The following is a 12,734-nucleotide window of genomic DNA, read 5'->3' as shown; positions in this document are numbered from 1 at the left end:
ACAAAGGAGGACAAGGCACCACAAAAGGAAGGACTTTCAAGAAAAAGGTAGTAGCACATAACCAAATCACAGCTCAAAACATTCATAGAAATGTAAACTCATGCTTCAGAGCCATGCTCAAAAGGGAGGACATTTTGAAATTCCCCCTGAACAGGAGATTGAAATAGAGGAGGACACATCCTGGAAAAGGAGGACCTCTGAGCACCCTGTTTCTCCAAAATGAGCGTCTCTGTGGGTTGTCGCAAGGTGTTGTTGGTACTGTTGTGTGCCTTCAAAGTTTTTATTGCCATTGCCGTCCTCTGAGGCTGAGAGAGTGTGACTTGCCCAAGGTCACCCAGTGGGTTTCCGTAGCCCAGTGTCCAACTCTCAGACCACTTCACCACACTGTCCTGCATGTGTGGCTGTATGGGGCCAGATATTCTATCTGCAAAGGTGAACCAGGTGCCGCAAAGTATAGGACATTCAAGACAAAGGTAGGCCAATACCAAATAAAAGTTAAAGATAATATAAATTGATTTCATGTGGTTTATTTACAGATGTATAACATCTACATTTTGTTATGGACTCAGCTGTATTTTTCTGATGAACTTACCCCCATTAAAATTACTTGTTGCCTTGCAAGATACAGTGGGCCCTTGGTATCTGCTGTGGTTTGGTTCCAGGAACTGTGCACAACAAAATCCATGGGTGTTCAAATCCCATTAAATACAATGAAGAGTAAAATGGTGCCCTTTATGGCAAAATCAAGGCTTGCTTTTTGGAAATTGTACTTCACTAGCAACAAACCCTTGACTGAATCTAACATTTAAGTTGTTCCTTTCCTTTGTCCTTTGTGCTGAAATGAAGGACACAACCTTTTTGACATTTGCATTGTGTCCTCAAGCATCCCATTGCCTAACATGTTTGTTTTCCTTTTCCCCAAGAAACCAGTGGACTCAGACCTCTGGGCGCAAGTCTTGCCTGCTGCTTCTCCTAAGAAAAAAGAACTCTTAGAAGAATCCATCCTATCCACCTATTTGCAGGGAGGTCAGGCTGCCAAGCAGACACATTTCTCCAAGGGGAACAACAGATTTTGAACTGGATTGGCATGTTATACCTCAACATCACCTAAAGTTTCCTGATGCAAAAGCATGAAGGGTTCTTGAGAAATGCAGTGTCCTCCGCCTATAAAGGGCCCTGTGGCCTCACAAAGGATGGAGAATGATTGCAAAGGAAGTATCTTTTTTGTGTTGCAAATGGACGTAAAATTTCCTGGGCTTTGAAAATCTCCCAGTAGACGTGTAGCCAGAAGGAGCAGGTTCCAGCCTGCAAGAAATACTCCTCCATACTATCTGAACCGAGAACAAAAGCAGCAAAATGCAGGCCTATAGCTAACATCTTCATTTTCCCCCCTCCTGTATGGTTTTTAACACTTTGCCAGATGAAGAACCCAGTGGAGCTTCGAAAGCTTGTAACGTGTATATTGTGCATTTTGGTTGGCCCAATAAAGGTATCACTGTTTGGTGCATTTTGGTTGTTATTGGAGCAAGTGTGTGGTGTTACTCGATGGCTTCTTAGTCAAGCTCAAAATGGAGGACATTTTGGAATCCCTCCTGGACAGAAGGTTGAAATGTAGGGCATGTTCCAGAAAAAGAGGATGCCTGGTCACCCTGGGCGGTCGCCAGCCACCAAGGAAGGGGTCAGACCTCCTGAAGACTGGCTTGGACCTCCGGGTAGCGGGCAAGAGAGCAGGTGGCTTTGCACTGCACTGTGACGCTGGCTTCTCTCTCTTTCATTTATTCCCCCCTTCTGTCCTCCACTCCCTCTGGTCCCATGCTGCCTTCTCTCACCCATCCTTCCCGCTGTCAGTTCTCATCGATCACTCTGTTAAGCCCCCTGTTCCCCACACATCCGCTGTCACTTCCTATCAAAGCGATCTGTAGATAAGCACCGTTGTTCCTTTCCCTTGCATCCCTGCCCCATTCTTTCTATCCAACTAACTGCCCCCCCAAACACATACACACACACACACATACCAGTTCCCTTAGCCTTCTTTGAGCAAAACCACTTCCATTCACCTTATTTTACATTCCGTTCTTGTTGTTGCGTTTTTGTAGGCCTTCAAGTCCTTTCTCACTTTTGGTGATCCTAAGGCGAGGGGGTTTTCTGGGGCTAAGACTGTGATTCCCTCAAGGTCACCCAGTGGGTTTCCATTTTCATGTTGTTGTGTGCCTTCAAGTCATTTCCGAATTATGGCAACCCTAAGGTGAACCTATCATGGGGTTTTCTTGGCAAGATTTGTTCAGAGGAGGTTTGCCACTGCCTGAGAGAATATGAGACTGAGAGAGTGTTACTTGCCCAAAGTCACTCAGTGGTTTTCATGGCCAAGCAGGGAATTGAATCCTGGTCTCCAGAGTCGTAGTCCAACACTCGAACCACTAACCCACACTGGCTCCTTTAACATCCTTAATCTCTTATAATGTGTCCTGTCTAATGGGATGTAAAAGGATATAGTTATAGCCATTGACTATAATAATAACATATAATTAAAGTCAAAGTATAGCCTACCCATTAATCAAATACTTAGATTTTTAAATCTCCACTGTGTCATTTGGGGCAAGGCGGTAAAACAAATTCATTGTGAAATGTAAGAACTATAACAACTGAGGGCACTTTCCAAGTCATCTCAGGTTTAAAATAAATTTGACAAGGGGGAGGAGGAAGGGCTGAATAGACTCACATTGCAGTTGTTTAGTACCCCAGGATAATGTTTTCCGGACTTAAAATAGGTAAGATCTTTAGCCATTGCTGTTGCTAAATCTGTGCTGCTTTGTTCCCAAGAATGGCCAGTGCCAGTTCTCTCCTAATGGAAAAAAGTAAGTTATGTGTATGTATCTCCTAAAGCATATTTGTACTTAAGCACATTAAACCAGGGAACAATCCTAGATTTGCCAAGGGATGCTTTGGCACCCTCCTGGCTGCACTGAAGGAAACAGGCATGTCATACCATTTTGACAAAGCATTCCACCTTGTCCTGGTTGCTTTGAATAAAATGGGCATATATATACACACACATATTTCTGCAGGCGATAACTCACATTTTGATATCCTATATTGAAATTGCTGCCAGCAGTATTTTTATATTGATTAGTCAGTACAGTATAATAGGTGGAAAGCTGGATTGTTGGATTTAGGCATGAGAGAATGAGATTGAAATCCTCACTAATCTGATCCTCCTCTGAAACATAGTTTACAGCACTTGGTATTTGTTGGTGGTCTCCCATCCAAGTACTCACCACAGCTGATCCTGCTTAACTTCCAAGATCAGGTGGGATTTGGTGCCTTATTTTGACAGACTGTTGTCTGTAGGCTATATTTCAGAGGAAGGAATGGGCAAAACCACCTCTGAATATTCCTTGCTTAAGAAAACTCTTTGAAAAATTCACAAAAGGTTGTGAGCTCTACCATTACTCTATCTTGAACTCCTAGGCAGAAGAGCAGGATAAATAAGTCCTTAGTATATCTGCTGGCGTTTGGTTCCAGGACTCCACATGGATACCAAAATCTGTGGATGCTCAAGACACTTTAAATACAGTGGGATAGTAAAACTGTGTCCCTTATATAAAATGGCAGCATCAAAGTTTGCTTTTGGAATTTATATCTTCTTTGGAATATTTTCAAGCCATGGATTCTTGAATCTGTGGATAAAGAATTTGTGGATATGGAGGGTCAACTGTATCTATAAGGGGGAATGCAGGGAATAATGTCTTCTTTTTGTACTGTATGGTGTTTGCAGTTGATTTGTTTATTTTATGTACAGTGTGTATGTGTGTGTATTTGTATATAATCTTAACATTTAAAAAATAATAAAAATGGGGGTTGAGGGGCTTTTGAGTAGCAGTGGGAGCTTCTGAGCCCATGAAAACGGGGTCCAGGACCCACACACAATGCATTCCTCTGAGGATACTCCCTGCTCAAGGGAGATAATGTCTTCTTGTTGTTGTTCTTGCTGCTGTTGTTGTTGCGTGCCTTCAGGTCACCAATTTATGGCAACCCTATCCTAGGGCTTTCTTGGCAAGTTTCTTCAGAGGGGGTTTGCCATTGCCTTCCTCTGGGGCTGAGAGAGTATGAGTTGCCCATCCAGCGGAATTACATGGCCGAGCCAGGATTCGAACTGTAATCTCCAGAGTGCTTTATATAAAATGGCAGCACCAAGCTTTGTTTTTGGAATTTATATGCATATTGGAGTATTTTCAAGCAGTGGATGGTTGAATCCATGGATTAAAAATCTATGGATACAGAGGGCCAACTACAATGACAAATAAATGAGATAAAACAAAGGCCATAATCCAGCACAGAATGGAAACATTAAAACCCTTGTCAACCCAATCAACTGAACTTGTTCCTAAAGATGAGTGTAAGTATGGGATTGCAGCTTAAATCAGACCATATGCTATGTCAGCTTAGTATAGGATTCACAGGCTGAACTGACCCTTGGGCTACCCCTGTAATTTAACAGAACCTTCTAATTCAGAAATGAATGCAGAAATTCTGGCTTCCTGCCATCCCTTCCTTCTCCATCCCATTACAAACCACTCCCCACCAAGGCTGGGAGGCAAGGCAGTCACTGCCACAGGAAGGGATGTAATGAGAGTTTCCATTATTGACAACATAATATTTCACCTTTATAATAGTGATTTCAGTTGTTCACATGCCTCAAGGCTGTGTAACCTGGGGTGCTCCAGATGGTGTTGGGCTGCAACTCCCATCATCCCTGACCACTGGGCAGGCTGGCTGGGACTGAGGGGTGCTGGAATCCAAGACAGAATAGGCACCAAGGCATTGCCAAAAAGGGTGTCTAGCTGCACTAAAGAGGACAGCAACATTTGCTTGTGCTAAGTTTAATTAACTTATGAAAAGGCATGCATAAGCAGACATAACTACACAAAGCAGAAATGCAGCACAATATAATATGGTGTGGAAGACTGTGACCAGACCATAATATATGCATACATACTTGCTCTGTCTGCAGTCTCACAAAAGTCTTCATGCTGAGAGGGATCTTCTCAACCCCTTCTCTTTGAAATGAGTTTTTATTTATCTTTTGTTTACTCTTTGCTGCCCCTTCTTCCTCCCACGTGTAGTTTTGCCATCCTTTCTTCCAAGTGCAAATAGTTCTGAGTATCCTGTGAAATTTCCACACCATGATGTGAGACAGAATGTGTGTATGTGTGTGAAAGAGAGACAAACAATTGCAACTACATGCCCTGCACTTAAATCTGCATATTGCATTTAATAAACACATTGTGTGTTTTTTTAAATGCAACCTGGATCCCAAAGACAACCTAGATCTCAAAGGAGTGTGTGTGTGTGTGTGTGTGTGTGGCGGGTTACAAACGGCCCTCAAGGGGCCGTTTTCCCGCCGCTGCCATTCGCTGCGTAGGGAAGCCCCAGCGGCCAGACCGCAAGGCTTCCCCGCGCAGCGAAAAAGGAGCGCCGAAATGGCACTCCTTTTCGAAACGCGGAAGTGGCGCCATGAGGGGTGGAGCGCGCCCCCGCAGCATCACTTCCGCCGCGACATGTCTGGACGCACAGCGTCCAAGACGTCAAAATGGCGGCGCCCATGTGGATGGGCGCCGCCATTTACGATGCGCTCCGCGCGTGTTAGTGGTGGTTTGTAACCCGCCTGTGTGTGTTTTACTAATGGAGTCTAGTCTTTGAACTCTTTGGCTGCATCTGAAGTGCAGAAATAATCCAGTTTGACACCATTTTAACTGCCATGGCTCCGTGCTGTGGAATTCTGTGAATTGTAGTTTGTGTGGCATTAGAGTAGAGCTAAAATCCCCAAATTCCGTAGTATGGAGCCATGATAGTTAAAGTGGTGTCAAACCGGATTGTTTCTGCACTGCGGATGCAGCCTTTGTCTCCCAGCACCCACATGGCCAAAAAAGAGGAATGGCCTCTGCATCCATGGATATTCTTCCATACCAGCTTAACTGAGAACAACTATAACAACATCTTGGCAAAATGTAAGACTGTGACTCTAACAATGAAAAAAAAAATCTCTTTCTCCTATTTGATTTTTAACCCCTTTGCCTGATGAAGAAGCCAGTGGAGCTTCGAAAGCTTGCATCATGTATTTTGTGCATTTTGGTTGGCCTAATAAAAGTATTGCTGTTTTTTGGATCTGAGCAGCTTTCCCAACAACCTGTGTATGGATCTGGCTTTGAAGGATGGAAAAGTGACTAATGAAGGGGAAATACAATATCGTGAGGTATTCAGCCTGGTCTGTCAGAAAGCTTTTACTATGTTTATGTCAAGATTAGGACCAGAGACTTCATGCTGTATTGGAGGCCTGGTGTGCAGGAGCAAAAGGAAGGAGGACCAGATTCAAGTACATATGGACATACCCAGACCACAAACTATAACCAATTATTTCTGACCTCCTCATCTGAAAAAGGATCACCCATACTGCACATCCCACCTGATGTAATTTGTGAAACCTCTCCCAGTGAGAGCACTGAAGGCTTTGCTAAATGCAATGTTTGGTAAAAAATATATACAAGCCAGAGTGGTGAAGTCATTAATAATAATAATAAATAATAATTTGTTTTATTTATATACCGCTATTCCAAAGTTCATAGCGGTGAACAGCAAGTAAGCTAATTAGCAAGTAAGCTAATTTGCCCCCAACAGTCTGGGTACTCATTTTAGCGACCTCGGAAGGATGCAAGCCTGAGTCGAGCTTGGGCCCTTTTGCTGGTCTTGAACTCGCAACCTTGTGGTTTTGAGTGAATGGCTGCAGTACAGGCATTTAACCACTGCGCCATCAGGCTAGGACTGTAAAGTTTGTTATTGTTATGTGCCTTCAAGTCATTTCCAACTTATAGTGACCCTAAGGCTCAATGGGTTTCATGGCTGAGCTGGGACCCTGGTCTCCAGAGTCATAGTCCAATGCTCATGTGAGTAAATGCATCCATTGGACTGTGAAGACCTCCATTCAAATCCACCTTCAGCCATAATAGGTCACAAATGACACTGGGCCTAACCTACCTCCCAGGACTGTTGTAAGGTTAAAATGTGCAAGGAGGAAGAACCATATCCCGTGTTCCTTGAACAAAAATTAGGAGACATATAGACATATAGACTCACAGTCTAAGGTTCAGTGAGAGTATATTGGTACCATTCAGTGGTTTTATAACTTACAACCGGAGTGTTTTTGTTTTGAATATTGTCATAGTTTGGTCATGGATAATGTCAGGAGACATTATGAAGGGAGGTCTGTATAGAAACAAGGCCACCCTATCATTAGGCAGAGTCCTCAGGCAGCAGAAGCTTGGGAAGGGGCAGGAAGTGTGTGCCATATTGTCTGTTCTCCACCCGTCCTGCCAGCCCTGCCCTTCCTGCTCACACCACTGGACTGCAGTAACATTTATCCACCTGTCTCCCATGCTTTCTTCCAGTTTCCCATAAGGCAGATAGGGCTGGCCTCCTAGTGTACCCTCTAAGCCTTTGCCTTGCCATGATGGAATGCCCGCAACCCTCTAGGGCAGCTTTCACCATCCTGGCCCTTACAGATATGTTGAACTACGCCCCCTATCGTCCTCTAGGGTGATGGGAACAGGAGCCATCTGAAAAGCATCAGGGTGGAGAAAGCTGGACAGAAGAACTCCCACATACTTGGGAACCAGCACAAATGTTGTGGGAAACCCATCTGCATCAACTCACACTCAACTAGAAAGGAGACCTTTTCAAAGGGACCTCTTCACAGACTAAATAATCATAGATCAAACTTATTTTTCATCCCACCTATAAATCATACTTTGAGAAGACCCTAACGTATCTTGGGGGTGGGATGTTCCTCTTTACAGCGCTTTATAAATAAAGGTTAATAATAATAATAATTGTAATTTATTTCCCCCAGCTGTTGGAAACTGGAAAGTGCAGCAATATTATTATGGCAGACCACCATTATTTGGTCCATATTTGTAGGCTCATCACACATTGACGATATATTGAATGATGACTGGCATCCATGAATCAGCCATCACCACACGTTGCAGGACAGAAGAGTTTCCGTGTTACCCAATGCGAACTCAAACACTGACTGCTCATTTCAGATAGAAAAGAAATATGTTGCTCTATTCCTGACTGCAGATAAGAATGTGGGTTCCATACTTTTGAATTCCCTGGTGTGCACAAAAGTGGCCTGAAATACTTTTATTTATCTGTTTATTTGCCTGCAATTGGTGCAATTCCCAACAGTCCTAGCCAGTATAGCCAATGGTGAGGCATCATGGGAGTTAAAGTCTAAAAGCATTTGGAGGGTAACCCTGCCCTAGATGGTGGTTGTTGTGTTCCTTCAAGTCATTTCCGACCCATTAGGTTTTCTTTTATTTTTAATTAAATTTTATTCAATTTTTGTTATGGGGGGAGGGATAGACAATATAGTAAATTAACATGACATCAACCATACACAGAAGAAACTTCAACAAAGAACAATTAACAAGGGTACCAGGTGTTTTCATGGCAAGATTTGTTCAACAGAGGTTTGCCACTACCTTCATCTGAGGATGTGAGTATGTGATTTGCCCAAGATCACCCAGTGGGTTTTATGGCCAAGCTGGGACTCAAACCTTAGTCTCCATACTCCCACACTCAAACCACTATGCCATGCTGGTTCTCCCTGCTTTATATGCAGTATTACAGAAATGTAATAATAATGTAAGCATGATATGAAAAAATATGAGCTAGAACCTCTCTCGTTAATATGCTAGATTTTTCTTTGCAAGGAGATATGTGTGTTCTGGTGGGCTTGTATATCTTTTCTTTAAGAGGGGAGCCTTCATAAGTGGTATGCCCTCATCCAAAGTGACGGATGTGTGTGTGTGCCTTCAAGTCACCTGTCCACTTATGGTGACCCCATTAATTGCATAGGGTTTTCTAAGGCAAGGAATACATACAAGTGCTCTTGCCACTTTCTTCCTATGAAATATAGCCTACAGCCTCTGGTATTCATTGGTGGCCTCCCATCCAAGTACTAACCAGAGCTGTCCATGCTTAGCTTCCAAGATCAGATGGTACCTTTATTATTGTTGTTGTGTGCCTTCAAGTCTTAGGGTAGTTATCCTAAAATTTGATTCTACGCATCATCTCCAATTTGTCCTCAAGGTGGGGCCCTTGCTATCATCACCTTATGTAATGAAAATGTTTCACGGACTGTTCCACATAAAATGTCTTTTGGGTGCCATCTTTTCCATTTAGTCCACATGTGCTTCTTTCTTGCCAGTTAAATGGGAGAATGACAGATGGCTGGCCCTGCAGCTCAGTCAGGTAAACCACTAAGAAAGCTGGGATACTAGTCTTGGTGTGTGATCAAGAATGTCCTGTGTCTGTTAAGCAACCTGCTGCCATCCAGGAAAGCAGTGGAAACTCATAATATTAAGAATTTGTGTCTGGGTTTTCTTCTTTTCATTTTGCTTCCCCACCGCCTTTTCCTTTAGTATCATGACTTTTGAGATTGTAATCCTAGAGGCAGGGGCTGCCGTGCCTCTTTTTTCTTTATATGTAAACTCCTCTGGCAGCCTTTCCAGCTGTAAAGTAGGTTATACATGCTTTAAAATAAGTAAATAATTAAGTGACATTGTGGGTTATGTCCTATCACCATTGCAGAGGAACATACCTTCCAACATTTCATAGATAAAAATGGGGACAAGTATGATCAAGCAACCTCAGAGTGCAGTCAAGACAACAAAAGTTATTACTGAGGAAGAACACGCAAGCTAGAAGAGGCTGCAGCACTTTGCTTTTGCTTGAGCTGACTGGGAAGGGAAAGATTCTGCACACTGAACTCAGTTCCCAGCAAGTGAAGTAAGCTAAAGACAAAGCAGGAAAGTGGGAGGAAGCAAGAGAATCTGGGACATTTTAAAAGCAGCTGAAAAAGTGGGACAGCAGAGGATTAATCAGCACTATCACTGCTAAATCGGGATTGCTGGAAGATATGGAAATATGAACCAACTGCTAGCTGTATTACTATTGTACACAGAAGTGGAAGGGCAGGTGGAAAACAAGAGATCTAATTGATCCATCTAGCTCAGCATTATCAAAATCACTGGTAACATTATGCTAGGGTTTCAGTCAACAACCTTTTCTAGTCCTGCCTGGATCTGCCAGGGACTGAACCTGGAACCATCTTCATGCACAACATGTGCATGACAGAGCCATGGCCCCATCCCATCTTATCCTTCATATCAGGAAGCAAAATTATCTGGACAGGTCCCTGCCAAAGACCGTTGAAAAGGAGGTCAAAGGATGGAAGGTACATCAACCACAGTCTGTTACTAGATCAATTGGGCAGCAGTCCATGAAAGCTTATACCTCGAAAATCTGAGATTTCATCAGTGTGGTGGAAGTGGAAAAATGTTCAGTTAAGGTGAAAAGAATAAAACTATGAAAGAAGGGGGGAATTGATTTTGTTTTTGTTTTTTTAAAAAATGTGATTTGTAAACTATCTGCCAAATGAAGAGAAGAAATTTCAAGAGAAAGCAGGCAGGAGATATACAGTGGTAGATATTTTGGCAATACACATTACAAAGAAACATGAAATGACCTTCCTCTTGTCAGATACATATACATCTATTTTTTAAAGTTAATTTAAAATTAAAACAGTACAGTATTTTTTTAAGAAATGAGAGAGAAAAATATTAGATTTAGTGGCCGATAATGGTATGAATTATGCATTTCCCAGCTGATAGGTCACGTCAGGCATAGTTTGTGGCTGAGAAATATGAAATTATTTCCCCATTGTCAAATATATATCTATATTTCTATATATATCTGTCTTTTGAAATTGTTTTAACTTAAAATATTGGTTTTTTGGGCAGCGGAGAGAAATTTAATGACAATGAACTAGTCATTTGGCCTTTGGACTAAACGATGCTGGGATGGCACTGAGAACAGGGCACTGCCAGGGAGAGTGGTTTGGCATTTGTTGTGTTAGGACAGGGGTAGGCAACCTTTCTGAGCCGGGGGCCGGGTTGCTGTCCCTCAGACAACCGGGGGGCCGAAGCCAAAAAATAAATAATTAAATAAATTTTTTAAAAAATTACATAAATAAATAAACCAGGACAAATGTAGGACAAAAATTTCAAAGGGAGGACACTTTTTTAAAAAAATGGAGGACACGCTAAAAAATTTGCTGATTTTTTAAAAAATGTTAATATAAATGCATGTTTCGGAGGCTTCTATAGACAATTGCCCCCCTTGCCCCCCTTGCCCGCCTCCTCCTGATAGGCCAAAGGCCTCATGCCCTCACGCAAGAGGCCAAAGGCTTCGGCGGCAATTGGCGGCAGGACCGGGCTGGGGCCGATCCCAAGGCCTTGCCGGGCTGCATCCGGCCCACGGGCCGCAGGTTGCCTACCCCTGTGTTAGGACTTCCAGTGGAGAAGAAGGCAGGGGAACTGATGAATTATTTCTCTGCTTCCTTCAGCCTTCTCACCCTCCTTTCTCTCCTGTCAACCACTTTTCTCTTAGCATGTAGTTTCACTTCACATCATGAAAAGCTTCAGTCTTCAGTTCCTGTACAGTAAACCCAAACTGTGCCAAAGACACTAAAGCAGGCCGTGGCAGAGTTTTGACTCATTTTGGTTTGGACCAGTTCTAACCTACCACTATCCAAACATTTTTAAAAACAAAAGTGGTCATTAGTGGCCTACTATATAATAATTAATAATTAATAATTTGTTTTATTTATATACCGCTATTCCAAAGATCATAGCGGTGAACAGCAAGTAAGCTAATTAGCAAGTAAGCTAATTTGCCCCCAACAGTCTGGGTACTCATTTTAGCTCCCTCCTTGGAAGGATGCAAGCCTGAGTCGAGCTTGGGCCCTTTTTTGCTGGTCTTGAACTCGCAACCTTGTGGTTTTGAGCGAATGGCTGCAGTACAGGCATTTAACCACTGCGCCGATGCTATATTAGTCTGCTGATAAAGTCTCAAGGGATGTAAAACTTTGTATATTTCATTCTCTCAGGCAAGAATGAAAACTTTTACCATTGTTCTTCTCACAGTGAAAAAGTTGTTGAAAACTGCACAAAGTATTTACAGGGACATATGTATAAAAAGAATTCACACAGAAAATGTTTGCATAGAAGATGCTATTTGCTGCAGGAAACCTGTTTTCTACCCCAGAAAAATCCTGTTTTATGCACCAAAAATGAGTGTTTTTCACCCAGAATAAGTCCCTAAAGATGAAGATTCTTACTTGTCTAGGATTTCCCTCTACCCATATATATATATATATATATAGTTTCTGCATCACTAGTCCAAACACACATAGCTTACTTTTTAACATATGTTACCGAGTCTGCCATCTTACAGCTTTTATTATATGTGTGCTACTACATGTTGTTATTTTTACTTGTGTAATGAAGGCTCCTATACAATATTTACCAGAGGGTGCTTCCCCCCAACTTCCTTGATTTCATTTTTGTACGATTAAAAGCTTACCTATATGATTTAAATACTCCTCATTCTTTTCAAATAGATTGCAAGCCCTGTAGTACACACAATTTGGAGGTGTGGCAGACCATCAGCTTGACATGGACTTGCATGGCTACATGTTTTCGACCAAAGGAGGGCAAACAGATGCAAATTTGCACAGGAAAGTGAAGACAATACAATGCGGTTGTGCAAAACTCTATAGCCATTCTCATAATACACTAGCCCTATGTTTATGTTACAAAATATGTTGCCCT

This window comes from Sceloporus occidentalis, unplaced genomic scaffold, assembly GCF_023333645.1.
Source record: "Sceloporus occidentalis isolate IW3139 unplaced genomic scaffold, rSceOcc1.0.p SCAF_1, whole genome shotgun sequence".
NCBI classification, from domain to species: Eukaryota; Metazoa; Chordata; class Lepidosauria; order Squamata; family Phrynosomatidae; genus Sceloporus; species Sceloporus occidentalis.
This window is presented reverse-complemented; position numbering follows the sequence as displayed.